The following is an 18,166-nucleotide window of genomic DNA, read 5'->3' on the forward strand; positions in this document are numbered from 1 at the left end:
TTTTTTAAACCAAATTTTCTTCTCCATATTAAAACATTCTAATTTGTTTTATTTATGTATATTTTCTCACACTTCTATTCTGTGGTTCATTCTCGAGAAGTCATATCATGAATGTGTGTGCTTCTGGTCACTTTAAAATCCTGGAAATAATTCAATCAATCTGACTTTATAGATCTGCCAAAACAAAACACAGACATAAATGGTGGAATTTTTAATCACATTAGCTACATGATTAGAAACAAAAATAATTGAATTCCTGGAAACATTTGACAAGATATTAATACAACTATATGAGATTTTCTCATATTTCCAAGAAATGTCCCTTCTGTACATGTCAACAATACAAACATTATATAGGCTCACTCATGCACACAGGGAATGAAAAAGGGCCACATGATCTTGGAAATACAAATAGCACATTATCTCTGATTAAGTCCAAGTTTAGGTGACTTGTCTGAGCGTTGAATTGGAACTTCGATAACAACAATGAAGCCCAAAATACATTTGGGATTCAATTTTGTCATTCCTTGTCTTGCTAATTAGCAGTAAGATTTTGAATTCCTGTTTAAAAATCAGGCTTTGTAAATGCCTAAGCCTCAATTGTATATGCAAATATCATGCATTTTCATACTGTGTGGGAGGACTGCATATACAAACAGGTAATTTGACAGTTAATGATTCATCTGCACGTGCAAACCCACAATTTTAACGTACAGATGCCAAATGGTAAGTGTAAATCATATTTCATGTGGACCCAATTTGCCCAGTCTCTTTTCTCTTTTTAGAAAAACCTACCCTTTAAATAGTTTTTGTTTAAAATTATTATAGGAAAATCTTTGAATATTCCAAGAATATTGAGATAAAGAAATATTTTAAAATTTTAAACATGTTTGAAAGAAATACTCCTCTTTGCCCAGTTAGTCTTCAAGAAAACAAAATTAAGTCCTTTTAGTCCCAAACTTATCAGATATACTATACATATTCCTGTGATGCCTTATATATTTGATTAGAAATATAAAATCATGACGCAGCTGCTTCTGTATTATCATCTTAACATTTTTCAACCTGGAATAACATAAAAGCTTTGTTTCTTCAGAAGACCAATATTTAAAAGGTGTTGATTTATGTAAATCAATAATTTATCAACTTGCTGTCTCCCCTGGCTGCCGGCCAGATGCTTCTCGCTTTGCTCGGCCAGACAATGTCAGCTGCCACACATAATGGCCTCTGCTTCATGGAGAAATAAGAGCATAAATATTTTAAAAATCCTGCTACAGGAAGTAAGGAGGGTTGGGGCGGGGGGTGAAAGATTTCACTGGTTCATTGTGAGAGGAGAGCAAGTCTACATATTTTATGGGTTGGCTTTATCAGAAGTGGAGGCAGGGACGTCTCTCGGCCTGATTTTTATCTCCTAACAAGCCTGACAGACCAAAGTCTTTTCATAGCAATTTGTTGAAGACATCTGGTGAAGCTTTCTAGGGGATGCACACGCGGCAGCATGTTCCTCTGGTATCAGTTGGCATGGCAACCAGTAAAAGACTATTCAACATCAGTAGGTTTCAAAAAGGTTGAGGCCTAGTTGAAAATCCATTTGGGCTCCTACCTGCAAAATTCTTTTGAAAAACGCACTAAATCTCTTCTCAGGGCTCCAGAGACTGAACCAATATGCACAACTGTGGCACCTTCAATCTTAAGTAATTTTCAAAACATGGGATTAATGACTCCTGTCACCAGAGGTATTACAGAAGATCTGGATTCACTCGCACTGCGCTAACGAGGGTATTAGAAGAAAGATGGTTGTTGTTTTTCTTCGTGTCTTATCAAGCAGGAAACAAATAAATTCTAAGTTAATAGGGTCAAACAGAAAAAGAAAATCTCTTTGTCTTTATTTAAAAATCAGATATATTTATCCTAAAGAACTAAATATGATTTTTAATGCTGAAGCTAAATAATTTATTTTAAAATATTTATGTCCTCAGAACATTTTAATGTAGAAGGTTTCTTTTAAAAGATCATTACTATTTTATGATAAAATATGCTAGTTCAAGGACACTTTATATTTTACTATAAACCAGTTTAAGCAATATGCATTGCTATCAATTGTTATAATATTTTTGAAAATCATATAAACACTATGCTGGTATACATAAAATTTTTATAAACCATGACTAAGCTAATATAACAGTAATTAAAATAAAAAAGCCCATCTTATTTCATCCAAAATACCTGTTGCAATACAAGTATTTTAAATTTATAGCCAGCTCCCTAAAATGAAATAAAGAATAAAAAAGATAATTTCTAAAAACTTGCCTTTATATATGTATATAATGAGAAAAATAAATCATAAAATGCTATATAATTGCCCTGACCATGGGTTAGCTTCATTTGAATTATCCAATTCAACAGAGAGTAGTCACTAAATTTAATTATCCAATTCAACAGAGAGTAGTCACTAAATTTAATTTTTAAATAAAATGAAGCTAATTACAATTCAACTAATAATGTTCTTCTTGAATGATGGGATATCCAATAGTCCATAAAGCAACCCAATGGCAGCCAATACCTCCATCCCCGCAATACTCAGAATGGATCTATAGCGAAGTCATGTCCTGCTAGTGCCATTCCCCCACCTCCCAAGATAGTGTGAGGATTCATAGGGTGGCCCAGGAAGCTCTGTGAATTGTCGGAAGTCAGGCCAGGAGGCACAGTCTAAGAGGCCTGAATTTATATAGTGTACGAGTCACTGAGTGACACCATATTTCTTTCTATTGCTCAAAGGCAGTGCCGATATTTACCAGTGGTGATTCGTCTGCTGTACAGGACAGAAAGATCTGAACTTTCCTGGTTTTAACCCTGGGCCTCTGAGTGACAGAGGACCCTTCTCCTTCCACTTCCTTAAATTCCTGCTCAAGAAAATGGAAAGAAGAAGTTCCTTCTTCCCCTCCCCCACCACATTGTGGTAAAGCAAGTAAGTTTTGTGCTACAGTTGTAAAAACTATAGAGTTCTGAAATACAAATTGTTATTGTTGCTAATAAAGTAGGCATGTGTAAAATTGAAATTTAGGATGGCTAAAAAGATTTCATATCATCAAATAATACTATTAAATTTTTGAGGCATTTGGAAACTCAGTATTTTCAAAGCTTCTCCAGTGAGACTGAACAGCCACATCTTCTCTTGGGCCTGGAAACAAAGGTGTTTCCTCAGTTGACTCTCTTTCTGAAAACTGCTTCGGTAACTACTGGCTGATGCGCCATGACCACGTCACGCTAGCCAGGGAAAATCTCGCTCATTTTCCAAAGTTCGCGGACACGCAGCTTCTTGTTTTTCCACTGGCCAAAACACAGTTCATACCATCAAGACAAATGAGCAAAACATAATGGTCACAAAAGTATTTAAACTCAGTTCTTTCTCTCTCCGATCTTTCAGTGGGCAAATCAGAACAGCTAGAGAAGGACTTTTGTTTATATATTTATTCACATAAACAATGAGTGTTCTCTGTGGATCAATGGGTAATTTACAGTGAGAATCATAAGGAGAAATCTGTCTGGCTTCCTACTCCTAGAGCCGACTGGCTGCATCAGAGCAGGTCTTAATGGCTCCCAGAATTCTGGACCCCTCTTCAGGCATTTTGAGATGATAGGTCATGGTTGCTAGAAAGACCACAAAACTCTCCAGGTTGTCTTACATGGCAGGGTGGGGCTAGTCTGTCCTGGCTCCGTCTGCTGTGAAACACCAACAAAGCTGATCATAACACCACGTGAGCCGCCATCCTCCTGCTCATCCCACGTCCCGCTTGCCCACCTTGGTAAGTGGGCTTCCCCTCCCCTCCAGCAGACACGTTCTTCCCAACCTTCTGACACAGGACCTTCAGGTCACTGGATTGACAGACAAAGGATGGCAAGACATAGACAATCGGCAGGCACAGGACCTTAATTTAAATGGACTGAGTACATTTTTAATGAGAGCATATGTTGAATGCGTGGCCCTAGGGCACTGACATGTGTGCTTCATGTCATGCTAACCTTTTTCAGACAAGTGTCTCAAGGGCTGAGTCTGGCACCCAGGTGGAGAAAACCGAAAGCCAAGGGGCTTCTGCTTAGCTTCCTTTCCAGCATTTTCTCATCATTCCCCAGGGTGCCTGGAACACCCATTGCAGAAGCTCAAGGCCTGCTCACTGGTGAGAATTTGGGTGGAGAGAGTCAGAGCGCAGCCCAGCTCCTGTCCTGTGGCCTGCGGAAGGGACAGCCACGTCAGTCACAGGATGTCCTAGTGCTCCAGACCCAGATCTGGAGACCCGTCTCACACCCAAGTCTGCTGCCCACCTCCACACCCCCGTTATCTTTTTTGGGGAAAGAGCAACATCATCTACTCAGTGCCTAGCAATCTCCACCCCCCAAAGTGCTGCCTCCCATTTAGCTGAAAAGGGAGGGAGGAGGGCAGAACTCGGCATGGGTCAAAAAACACACCAATAGATCAATAAATTGTAAACGTAGAGGGATGTGGAATTCTCTTCGTCTCCCAGCGAGTCAAGTACTGCCCTGATAGGGGGATCCAAGGTGGTGGAAGGAGACTTGACTTGGGGGGGTGCACACACGATGCAGTGTGCAGAAGATGTGCTGTGGGACTGGGCACCTCTCACCTGTATAGTTTGTTAACCAGTGTCACCCCGATGCACTCAATACTCAGGAGTTTCCCAGTCTGTTGAATGCCTTAAATTTCAGTGAGCAGTGCCAAGATTGGCTTTCAAAATATATTTCTCTTCTTTGGCTTGTCGCTAATTTAAAAATCTGAATTAGATTCTTTATTACAGTCACTCGCTTTAAACCCAGAGAACACATAAGAAAGAAAGGAATAGGTTTTTCCCTGACTTGAACCAACAAACACTTACTAGGTAGCAGGTACCTTATCATCGGAAGAGTGTGGGAATACAGAAATAAATAAAAGCAGGAGGCTGCTCCCATCAGAGGCATTCCTGGGGCTGTGGGAGGGAGGGGTCCCCACCCGCCGACGACAGCACCATGTCCGGAGCTAAGGGAGCGTGAAGCAGGCCGTGATCCGCTCTGTCGCAGAGGTCGGAGAAAGGTCACACCGAGGAAGTGCTATTTGAGCTGCAATTTAAAGGCTGGATGGGCCTTAGTTGGATGGAAAAGGAGCAGGGGAGGGAATTCCAGAGACAGAGAAAGGCGCTGGACCAGAGAGCCTACGCCTCCCTTGGACGGAATGTGAAGGGACGGGAAGACGCTGTTGAGGAGTGTAAATCTAGAAAGACAGCTTGTGACCTTGGTGTTCGGGACTCTGGATGCCGTGTATGGGCTTTGAGGTTTATTCTCCAGAAAACGAGGAGACCTGGTGAAAACAGCTGGTCTTCGAGGCTGCGGAGAGCGTCCAAGGCAGAGGACTTGGACCTGGGGTTTCCCTCTGCCTTGGAAATCGGCGCGAGCATGCGAAGGACGGGCACATCGGAGGGGGCAGGAGGAGGGGCACTGAAGCAACCCCGCAAAGGGGAGGCTGGCGTTTGTTTAACCTTTCACTTCATAAATGTTTACCGAGCGCTGAGCTGTGTACCGGGGAGAACCAGTGGCTGCGCCCTTGAGAAGGGATCCCAGTAGTGAGGAAGAGGATGGAGTGCAGGCAGCGGACTCCGCAGTGTGACCTGCACGGGCATGACCAAGGGGTGCCTGCCCTGGACCCACTGGAGATGGTTTTCTGGAAGAGATGAGCCTTGAGCTACATTTGAATTCATGACTAAGGATTAACCACGGAAAGCCTGTCTGGCCTGGAGCCCCATTTGGTCTCTCTGGGCCGCATTTTCTGCATCTATACACAGAGGGGCCAAGGTCGGAGCAGTAGTTATTAGAATGACCAGGGGACATTTAAAAATGCCCGGGGCTGGGGACGCACGCAGATCCCTGTGAAATCAGTGTCTCTGGGAGGGGCTTAGGCCACGGTCATCATTTCGGGCTCCCCAGAAAGCTCTCCTGTGCAGCCAGGGCGGTGGATTACCGGTGAGATCTCTCTGAAGCCGCGCTCGCTGCCGAGGACCAAGCCAGGCACCCGCGGCGGACGCAGGTGATCTGTTCAGCCTCCCGTTCCGTCCGCGCCCCCCGCGCCCCGAGCCAGCTGCGTGCCCTCACACTGGCCAGGAATCCCCTCAGAGATGCTCCATCAGATTTTGTAAGCGCCCAGGACCAAAGGTTTTCTCCGTAGCTTAAAAAAACAAAAACCAGTGCCCGGCTCACATCCAATGCCATTGGAGAAAGGTTGCTGCTGAGAAGCAGTCTTTTGTACGACGCTCAGTTTCAGGCAAAGGCTTCTTTCCACTGACCCCCAACTTCTCTTCCCTACCCCTGAGCTTTGTTTCTGTTCACAAACCTCTTTATATGTATTTAGTCCCCCTTTTCCATGTCACCTTCTATCCGAATTTCATCCAACCTTCTGAGCCCAGTTCACCTCGTACTGCGTCCATGAAACCTGCCCGGACTGCATAACTTACTTACTCCAGGATTACTTATTCCCTGTGAGATCTCTTATTTTTTCTCTAAACTATCAAAAGATTTCATCATGCGTACCTTTTTGGGGGGTAGGGCTTAAATAGAAAGAAAATTAAGAAATTGCGTAGGATAATTATAACAGAAACTAAATTTAGGTAAATAAATAGACGTAGGGAATGGCAGAATTTTAAACAACCGGGTGCCCTAGACATGTCAGTTATTCATTTATTCATTCATCCGACATATCTTTATCGAGGACCTGCAATGGCCTGCGAGTATTTTACATGCTAGAGATTTTGAAGGAAAAAAAATAAATCTTGGAAACAAGGATTTCTGCATTCTTTCAGGGAGAATAGACAATACATTACTAAATACGTATATAATATGAGTGTGGTAAGAAATAATGAAAGTCCAAAAAGCTTGGAAGGCCACAGGTAAGAATGGATGGATGGGTGAGTGGATAGAGAAGCCATCTTTGGGTCATATGGATGGACAAGTATATCCTGGAAGGTTTAGGTTATGGTCTTCACACAGGCTTAGACTATTTCCTGTGAGCCCTTTCCTTATTCTTTTCAAAGAAAAACAAAGTTGCCTCTGATTATAGCAGGCAGAAGACCCCAAAACAGGGTAGATCTATTGTCTTGGTTTTTAAGTAGGTCACTAGTACTCCTTACCATTTAGCTAGACCTTGCTTGCTTCAATTTGTGTATAGAAGGAGTTTTCTCACATTGACTGGGATTTTATTATAGTTGTCAAATTTATTTTGTAAGAAAAGTAGCTTTAATGGCTTAAAATTTCTGGTAGTTTATATGACTTGACTTTACCAGCATTTTAAGATTTTTCTTAGTTAGTAACAATCTCCCACTAGTATTTCACAGGGAGCATTAGTGCCTAAACAGTAATTTGAATAAAACATCAAAAATTACATTGAAAACACCTATTTGCAAGTATAATGGGATACAAAGCCAAGAGTGAAAAAGGATAATTAAAGTATTTCTTCTTATACTTTGATGATCTCCAAACAAGAGGGCAAAGGGTAGAACAGAGCTGAAAGAAATCTCAAGACAGAAAGTCCTGTCAAGTCTCCTCTGCACACGTAGCCGCGTGGTGTAAACTTGACGGAAGCCACAGGCGCAGTCTCGAAGACTCCAACCTGCTCGCCATTTCGGCTGCTGACAGGAAACGTCATTGCAAGGAAACGGGGCATCAGCACCTCAGAGACAGATGAGGAGGTGAGATGCGTGTGTCAACGCAGGTGACCTGTGCCCACAACAATATGTGTGACTTCCTGCAGCCTGTTTGTGTCATTGAGGGCCGGAAGGGCACTGAACGATCTTAGGGGAAAGTATTCTCCTTGAGACTACATGGCGCATTCTGAAAGAAAAAAAAAAAAAAAAACACAGTAAGAAGGGGGAAAAAAAAAACCCATAGGCAGGCGATAAGTAGCCATGTGGCAAATTAGTACAGTCTGTGACATTAAACTCAGTTGATAAGAGGTGCCTATGAGCACATGTGAGTATGGATGATTTCCACAGAAACATGCATACAGCATATAAAATACCTCAAGTCTTCCAGCCATAAACAACGGGGTATCCATTGAGAAGAAATAGGGTAATTTTCCTGTGCATGTATGTGCAGGTGCATGTATATATGTGTACACAGGATGAATATGTATGCTGTTAGAGTTTGTGTAATTTTCAGAGCATATGATTACAGCCATAAACTCTAAAAATTATTAGACTATATGGCTGGAAATGATCTTATATGTGAACACGTTCAATCTGAGAGCACATATCTGTGATCAATTTGTATTTCATATGTCTTACCTAGGGATTTGTACTTGGGCAAAAAGGGTTATACAGTCCATTAGCTGGTCTGCATTTATGACAATAAATCCCTGGATGTTCAGCTATGACAGGAATTACTCTCCTCTAATGACTAATAAATGTGGATAAGTCATGTGTCCCCTTGGATTACTTGGCCAAAATCACATTTATACGATGGCTAATTGTCTAAAATTTATCCAAATTCAATACAAATTTTGTTGCCACTAATTGCCTTTGCAGGTTTTAGAGCATTAAGCATATTTAAATGCATTCGTCATAGCGCTCCCGTGTACATGCGGTGCATGGAGAGAATAGTCACTCCTATCCAACTTAAGGTTTGCAGCTATTTTGGTAATTTAACATGAAATTACTATGACTTGAAATATAACTTTTCATTTTTAGAACTGTGACACACTATATTTTTTAATTAAATATTTCTGTCATGGGTAGTCTATTCTTATTGTGTTGCAGTTTTGACATGACTTAATTGTAAGATCGGTGTTACCAACACCGGTGTTGTAGATTGATTTTACTGTCATTCTAAGTCAGCTGTGTTTATTTACCAAGTGCCAGCATACTAGACAGCTGTTTCCAAAATTTTTATGATCTTAAAATAATCCCTTACTTGAAATTTCTTATATAAAATTGATGCTTTTCATGTAGTAAACAAATTTTAAAATCATTAGAAGTGTATACATTTTAGCAAAATAAATGAGCAATAATATGATAGCTAAATATGCAAGAAAGCATATATTTTAGAATTTTTCTATTGGGATTTTAAAGTTTTTTTCTTTATAAACAAGCTTATAAATGTTATGAAAATATTCAAAGATATTTGGGGTGAAATATTTTATTTTGAACTATTCTTATAGTGAAAAAGTCCAAGGTACAATGATTAGACTGAGAAGGAATTAAAAGAAGAGAGAGCTATAGAATTAAATGAGATAAGTATATATATTTTCCTAACCACAAATTCAATGACTTAGCAGTTCTAGGTTAAATGACAGTTCACTCAATCTTTCTACTTCAAACACGTAGAAAATATTTGATAAAATATAAGAGCTCCATGCACGTGTAAATTCATAACTGGGCTTGCATATTGAGAAGAGAAATCTCCGTGGGCCAGAGGCAGAGAGAGAAGCCACAGGGTAAGGAAGGCGTGCAGGAGCTCCGCTGTCCCCGGGAGCCAGGCCTAGGAAACGCGAGCGCTCCCACCGCGTTCCCCGAGCGCACGTGCGGCCGGGCGGGCTGAGAACACACCTCTGTGCGTGCCCCACGGCCGGAGCGGCAGGCGCCCCCAGGAAGCCTGCGGCCTCGCTTCGGTCATGGCTGGGACCTGGATCGCCACCTACCAGGATGGGACGGAGATGGAACCGCCCGGAAGAACTACAGTCCCCCAAGTTGGAGCCTGATGGGCTCCGCGGTGGGCCTGGCGCTAGGCCACCTAAGGCCACAGTGCGGAACCGGCCTGGGAAGGAGATGAACGGCCACAGTCAGGTAAAGCCGCGGGAGGAAAACAGATCCACGGAAGAGAGAGGGTGGACCCGGCCATGCGAACAGATTCGTGTCCAAGGAAGTAATGATGGTAAGCCAATTTGAAAAGGACTTTGACATATAATGTTTACAGTGTCTATATCTGTAATCGAGGAAATAGTCCCCATGAAAGAAGAGAAACATACTCCACTGAAAGGGAAGAAACTATGTTAAAAGTGTAAGCATCTATGAAAAATAATCTGTTAAAAATATTAGAAATGAAAAGTCTAGTCAAAATAGTTTTAAAAATGATGAGCTTCAAAGTCACCCACGAGCAACTAAAGAAATGGGAATCGGACTGGAAGATGAACCTAGAATACCCGCAGTGAGGTACTGCAAAGAGATGGAAAGTCTGGAAGAAAAATTACCATATATGCAAGATTAATTACGAAGCTCCATTTAATGTCTCACATTTCCGAAGACAATGAGGAGACACCTGAATAGATAATATTTGGCGGGTTTGTGGCTAAGAATTGTTCACACTAAAATATCACTCTTATTGAAAAAGCCCAGAGGCACCGGCCGCACCGTAACACCATTGCAGGATAGGAGAGAGAAAATAAGCCCTAAAACCCCCAAGAAAAACAGGTTAGATTGCTGACAAAGAACGGCAATAAAACCGGCTGCAGCCTTCTCGTCGGCAGCTGGGACACCGGGAACCGCAGGGGGAGACCTTGACATCCTTACGGGAGACAAAGCTCAGGAACTGAAGTGTTTGTATCCAGTCAAATCATGATGTCGTGGGGAGGATGAAATGAGCATTTGTCGTATTTTCTGATTGCCTTGTTCTCAGCTTGAACAAGAAGCAAGAAGAAAATTGAAAACTGAAAAAATGTGTGGCAAAAAGAAACAATGAGGAAACACATCAGGAAATTCAGATAGCCAATCTAAATAAATGTAGATTAAAGTAAGTTAATAAAATATGCAAACCTGGACATATTTAACTAAATTAATCTTTATTGTTTTTTGAGTTTTCTATTCCTTTTGAAAATTCTCAAAACATTTGCTAAGTGCATTCAAAACAATATTAAAATATTGATAATAGAAACAAAGCTAAAGAAAACAAAACATTACTTAAAAAACTATAGAAAATCATGGAATATACTAAAAAAAGAACTTATAATTGGTGAGTATTAAAAATATTTAAATAATGATAAAAATAACTGCAGACTAAAAAGTAGTCTAAATATTTACAAAGTTGTTTCTAAACAAAAGACAAGAAAGTAAATAAATGTAATAATCAGTCATGAGACAAGAAAAACTTACTAAGCTGAATGAATACCCAAGTCTTTAACTTATGTAAAAGAATTAAAATATATGTATACTAGTTACATTTTCTGAAACTCAAGAACGAAAAAACTATAAAGAAACAAAAAAGGTAAGCTTTAAAAGAAAAACAATTGCTTGCTTGAGATATATCTTTTATAGCATTAGATGCTAGAAGACAATGTAGTAACTAAAAAAGAAAATTGTATGACTTAATTTTCAATATTCTGTTAAGTTTCAGGTAATAGGAGGAAACGATCAAAAGGTGCTTTGGTTTATATAAATATTTAGGAAATATTTCACCAAAATACTTTTTCTCAAAGATTCAGTGTAACTAATTGGGAAAGGAACCAAAAGAAGCTGAAAGTTGGAAGCTGTATTATAAAAAGACTGGTAGTGATCATTGAAGCAACTATGGAATTGTTTGAGCCTAATTTTGTGTATATAATTTCAGAACAGAATCTAGATGCTAAAAGGTGAATACTATAAAATGTTTAAAATAACATATTCCTCTGGGCCTGGAAGGTATGGAATCTCTAAATGAAATAAACCATAACCAGGAGAGGGTGACGAGAGAAAGAAGCTCACATGCACAGGAATTCAAAGCTTAGTATTTCACTGAGGATCTGATACGTACAGAGCTATTGTTTTAAGATTTTAATGAAAAGGTCTTCTCTGAAAGAATGATAATCAGAATCTATGTTAATCAAATCAGTATAAAGGATAAGAAAAATATGTATTCAATTCACAGTATGATTTCTGAAAACAAACAGAAATTATGCAAAATGAAGGCATAAATATGCAGCATACCTGTGACATGTTAGTTGTAAAACTAAGTATCAAAGTGTTAACTCTTCTGTTAAAAGTTAAGCATTTCGGCCTCCTTATTAACCCAGAAATCTACCTGTATGCTCTCTGTAAGAGGTAAATTTAAAACTAAATGCCATAGGAAAAGAAAGAAGATAGGCAATAATAAACACCACAATGTTAAACAAATATGAGTAGCTGGGTAACATTCTAGTAAGCCTGGGTCTCCTCACACTTACGCTGGCTCTGACGGGCCCGGGGCCTCAGCAGAGAGCAAGCCCTCGTTTCTTGTAAACAAAGAAGATAAGCGCTGAAAGGGAAAAAGTAGAGAATATGGTCCATTTGTCTACCCAGAAAACCCCAAATAATCACTTACAAAAAAAGTTTTCATAAAGGTAATGAGTTTAGTAACTTCATGTTTCAGAAATCAAAGAGAGTTCTTAAAAATGAAATGAGATAATGAGATAACTGGTAGCAGAACAGCATCACAAATCACTGCTCAATTTTCAAGTGTATGGGGGATGCCCTAAATCTGTTTGGGGATTGCTCATGGTGGGACCTGTGGGGCTAATGTGTCTGGGGAGGTCTACCAGGGATGCGCTGTTTTCTGATTCTGCCCTTACCTCGGTGAGTAGCACTTTGTGCGGGACAGCTCAGCCCGTGTGTAAGAAGTTGGATGGATGTACCCCAATTTTTTCTAGGCTCCTTGTGTAAGTGCCAATTTTTAAATTATAATTTTCATATCTCTCTGAGAACTATGAAAATGTATATATCTTAAAGCTTTGGAGTATGCAGGGGAATTAAAATTATATAATACTGGGTTAGTAGGACTGAAACCCAGTTGAGGTTGATCAATGAAGAAAAGCGTATTACATTCATTCACACACACACACACACACACACACACACACACACACACACACAAATGACAAAAGCAGGTAGAAAACTAAAGGCAGGAAAGAACAGATTTACATGGTCATTCTCAAAAGAAGAGAGATAACAAAGGACTTTAGCCAATAGTTCAATATATTCTGCTTTCTATTATTTATTACTATTTCCCAGTTGGATGACAAATCCATTTGTAGTACTGTATGTGAATTTTTTAATTTTCTTTCCTTTTTCAATTAGTACATGCTATTAACAGTAATCAAAAGTGTCACTGGGATTTCTCCTCTTCAGAGTCATCTTTTGAGAGTTTTCAACAAAGGGTTAAGAAAAGAGAAAATATAAAGAATTCTAAATTTGGAGGCAACTGACTGGAAATTTAATACGTGACTTGGCATGACAATAAGTAGCTTGAAATATTAAGGTTGGGAATAAACAGAAGAAAAGAGTAGCTAAAAAAGGACCCTTTTTTGCAATCAATTGGAACAGGTTGAGCTGCTTAAGGAAGTTGTGAGTGGTTATTATAGAAGTGAAAGGTCAGGTACAATGTGATAAAAGCTTTTTGAAATATTCACATGAATTTCTCATAGTGCAAACCAAATTGTCATATATTGACCAACATAAATAATGTAACAAAGAAATTTTGGTCAACAACCTGGTTATCAATTCCAAATGGTGGAGAAACTTGAAAAGCATATGTTTCAAGTGTAAAATGATGAACAGGGCTGATCGGAAGAAGAAAACCATGGAAAGCAGGTGTTTATGAATAGGGAGAAATAGAACTTAGACATATGCCAAAAATGATGCAATGTCAGTACAAAGGAAAAAAGTTCATTTCAGGAAGAGAAATTGATTAGGCGTAGGTAGTACAACGAATTCACTGTATACAAAATAGCAGTGAGTTCAAGCAGCTAAGTGTATGAAAATAAAAACAAGTATTTAAACAGCATATAGACTCAGGGTATATTCTCAGATAATAAAAGACATTTTAAAGAATACAATATAACTACCAAGAGAAAACGAATAGGTCAAAAGATTTTAAAAATCAAAACACGGAATGTTAAAAAAGGCATCAAGCACAGAAGGAGAATAATTTGCATTGCGTGCACCAAAGCTGCCGGACTTCCGGGCTCAGCAGTTACGGTCACTAAAACACACAGACCCACATGCATTGACATACAAGCACAAGCACATGGGGGGGAAAATATTACATTTTTCAAAAAGAATTATTCAGAAAGACAATAGATGCAAATTATTGTTATCACTACTTGTATATAAAGAATTGTCAATATGACAATTCAAAAGAATCACTATTTGGTTAAAAAATAGGACAGCAGATACCCTCATACCTCCATTGATCCAATCATCTGCAAAAAGATTTGAAAATATATATATATATATATCAGAAGCAATTTTGTAATAGAAATGCTTCATAAGGAAACCATAAGGCCTATATAAAAATATTTTTTACAATATCATTCCCAACAGTCTTATGTAATAATAAAAATAGAGACATAATCTAAATACTCATCAGTTAAGGATTGGTTGATAACTATGATACATATATAATATGGAGGATTCTATATTCATAAACATAATATTTAGACAAATAATTATGATATAGTCTTAAATAAAGAAAACCGGATTATAAAATATTTTATACTGTAAGTTTCAAATATATAAATGTATCTTATGTGTGTTTTTATAGTAAAATATTGTCATGTATGCAATAGTAACTGCTGGATGGTGAATTTTGAGAATTTACTAAGTTTTGTATAAAAAACAAGTAGTTGCTGATAGGTAAGTATTATATGGTTTTAAAAAGTTGAAATAACTGTAAAATAGATGCACAGATATATATCTCAGAAAATACAGTAAAAAGCTAGCTGGGAAGTGTAGGTGATAAGTATATGGATAGTCACTATAAAATTCTTTCAACTTTGTAGCCTATTTTAAAAATTTCATAATAAAATATCAGAAAAAGGTAATTTAAAAGATATAATAAAAAATACATATCTCGTTCCTAACCTAATAACGGCTTTTTCCTTTTCAAATACCAATATCAAACATAAGTTTATAATGAATGTTTGACTTATTCAATTGTTCCTTTCAAAGGAGGTATATGTGTTCGATTGAACAAACATTTTTGAGAAATTACTCTGAGAAATTGTCATGGGTTCTTTGGAAGCTTAACAGACTCAAAAACTCCCCAGGAAGAAATAGATAAAAGAACTCATACACATGGAAATGCACCACAGAAGGGCTGAAGAGGGTTCTGACATTTCAATACATTCCGCGCCTTCTTCAGAAGGACTCACTGCCCGGCAGATCTGAGCGGGCTGAAGGGGGTACCCAGTTGCCATTAACCATCTTGCTTCTGCAGGAAATTCTGGATGCCAAACAACTAATTTTGTATTTTCCATTTGTATGTAATAAAACATTTAGAAAGCAAATATACATTTATTTAATACTCATACATAGCCTGCAATTTGAGGATTATTTTTATTTTGCAAAGAAAAAACTAAAAATTAAAACATTAACTTCCAAAACCATACATGTACCATGTAACCAAGTGAACTTAAACCGGGTCTTCCTCCCGACCTGAGACTTTTTCGTTACACTGGAGATGACATTTCGTCATAAGACTGTTGCCTCTTGTCTGCTTGATGAAAGAAAAAGCATTATGATTACTTATTTTTTTCTTGATTCAGAAGACACATTAAGATTTTAAATACTCTGGGACAGTGGTCTCAAGCTGTAAGTTCTGCAGTGTTGCCATAGTTGGAAATGGGGTAGAAATGCAAAGGCTTCGTCTTATCCTGTTCCCACTGCATCAGGAAATACAAGAGCTCTGAAATCTGCTTTTAACAAGCCCTCCCAATAATCATGGTGCGTGCTCAAGTTTTCATTCTCGAATTAAATGGGTAATTCACTAATTAACCTCGTGGGGATATCCTGGAGGTTCTGTATGTACTTAACACTTCTGAATTATTTGCGTATCATATGAAGTATTCTTATATTCTAAAATGATTGTTTCGAGAATCTAAAAATTTTAATAAAATCAATAAAACATTGTTGATAAGTTAAAAACATTTTCAGGGGATTTAAATGGCAAATCTATATTTCAGATTTTAGTTTAGTCGCAGTTTAACCTAATTATACTTAAACAATAAGCTGGAATTATTGAGTGAATCTTTCTGTTCATTATCGTTAATGTAATGTAAAGCTATCTCTACTTGGAATTTTAAAATTTCTTTTATCTTACCCCATTTTCTCCAAAATATGGCTTGATCGGTCCTGGTGTCTCTGAGCAGGTCATTTTCTTGCTCAGAACGCACTCCTTCTTTATTGACACATAACCTGTATTCAGCTCCACCCTTTTCCTTTTTTTATGCTTCAGCTTAAGTCGCTTGCAGAATGCCTTTCCTGTTCGATTGTATTAACGTGCACTCTCTTCTCAGGATCCCCATGCAGGTATCAAAAACATTATCTTATGTGGCATGATTTTGAATGATTTTATGTGCTAATCCCCTAAATCTTCAATCAAGTGTTAAGAAGATCAGTAAGGTGTGAAGGTTAAGTTCACAGGCTCTGGCATCCCACTGCTTGGCCTTGATTTCTTCTTTGCTCAGTCAGTTTTCGACTAATCCCCCTTGATCAAGGCATGTGGTTTTACCTAACTTAAATTATTCGTACCTCAGTGTCCTCATCCGTAAAATGATGATAAAGAACGCACCAAACTTCTGATATTAATACATGCAAAGGGATGACCAACAGTAGCAGTTATTGTGAGGGTATACAGTTTCCTCTATGGAATGGAATTGAAATTTCAACTACAAAAGAGAAATCTTATCTGAGTCTTTTTCCATTAACTAGCCTAGAAAATTCACAATAGTCCCGTTTTGGTTTTATTTTTCTCCCTGTCTGCAAAATGGAAATGCTGTCTTTGGAGATCTCAAAAGTGTGTTCTAAGTCTGACATTGTGTTGCTACTAGAGTAAGGATTTTGTCAAGTTAAGTTCCCTTCCTTCCTTCCCTCCGTCCCTCCTTCCTTCCTTCTTTCCTTCCTTCCTTCCCTCCTTCCTTCCCTCCTTCCTTCCCTCCGTCCCTCCTTCCTTCCTTCTTTCCCTCCTTCCTTCCCTCCTTCCCTCCTTCCTTCCTTCCCTCCTTCCTTCCTTCCCTCCCTCCTTCCTTCACTCCTTCCTTCCCTCCTTCCCTCCCTCCTTCCCTCCTTCCCTCCTTCCTTCCCTCCCTCCTTCCTTCTCTCCTTCCTTCCCTCCCTCCTTCCTTCTTTCTTTTTCCTTCTTGGAATTACCATTCTGAAATTCCCAGAGATAATTACTTTTGGAAAAAGATTGTGATACATTTTTGGAAAAGGGATCCTGCTATCGACTTCTTGTTTTTCTTTTCTGTTTTGATCCACAGCTATCTCTGCGCTGTCTTTGCCCAATGCCTGGGTACTAGTTAACCCACTCACAGCCCCTGCAGGCGACCCTGCGCTCACACCACCGTGTGCTGGACTGCGTGTGAGGCCTGTGCTCCTGCTTCCGCTGTACGCACCCCTTCCCTTCCCAGATGCATATAAAACAGATATTGCAGGCCAAGGCCCTTGCTATCGGACACCCTACCAGTAGAGATTCTAAACAAGGGGCTTTAAAATAGACACCTCCTCCTAATGGAAATAATCTTCACGTTCTTAGTTACTTAATGAGCAAAAACAAAAACAACCAACCAACCAACGAACGAAGGCCTCCCTTCCCCAGGCCGGGCCAGTCTGCAGGAAGGAGCCCGCCTCGCTCGGCCCGTGAGCTCTCACTGCTCTGGCCGCGACCTCGATGAGTGCAGGTCAGCACAGCTCTACAGTCGGTCCCCGTGAAGCTGCCTTCGTGACACCCTTCCATAGACCTTTCCATGTCGGAAAATGACCTTAACCGTAAATGTCCCCCTCGTTTCTGTTTTCACATATTGCTTTTCCAAAAGCCGCAGTAATAATTTAGGACAGCATTTAGTTGGAAATGGATGAGAATTTCTTGATCACGAGAATGACGAGTACCAAGACAAAACCTTGGGAAATGGAGAGGAGAACAAGTGATCGATATAAACATGTTAGCTGAGATCAAGGTGCCAGATTAAATAACCCGCCTAAGCCCTTCCCTCTCATGACCCAGTCACCTAGATGTGCTTCAGTCTATTTCAGGGGCCAAGAAATACGGAAGATGTGTTTTATTTAGAATCTGCTCTGGGGACAAGCATGTTGGTAGGTAGAGGGAGATTTTTCAAAAAATTAACATCTCAGTTCTTTTGTAGGTTCTAGTGTAATATTAACACTTTATTTGCATAATGTCAATCTTTGTATTG

This window comes from Furipterus horrens, unplaced genomic scaffold, assembly GCF_987537825.1.
Source record: "Furipterus horrens unplaced genomic scaffold, mFurHor1.1.pri manual_scaffold_5, whole genome shotgun sequence".
Classification (NCBI taxonomy): domain Eukaryota; kingdom Metazoa; phylum Chordata; class Mammalia; order Chiroptera; family Furipteridae; genus Furipterus; species Furipterus horrens.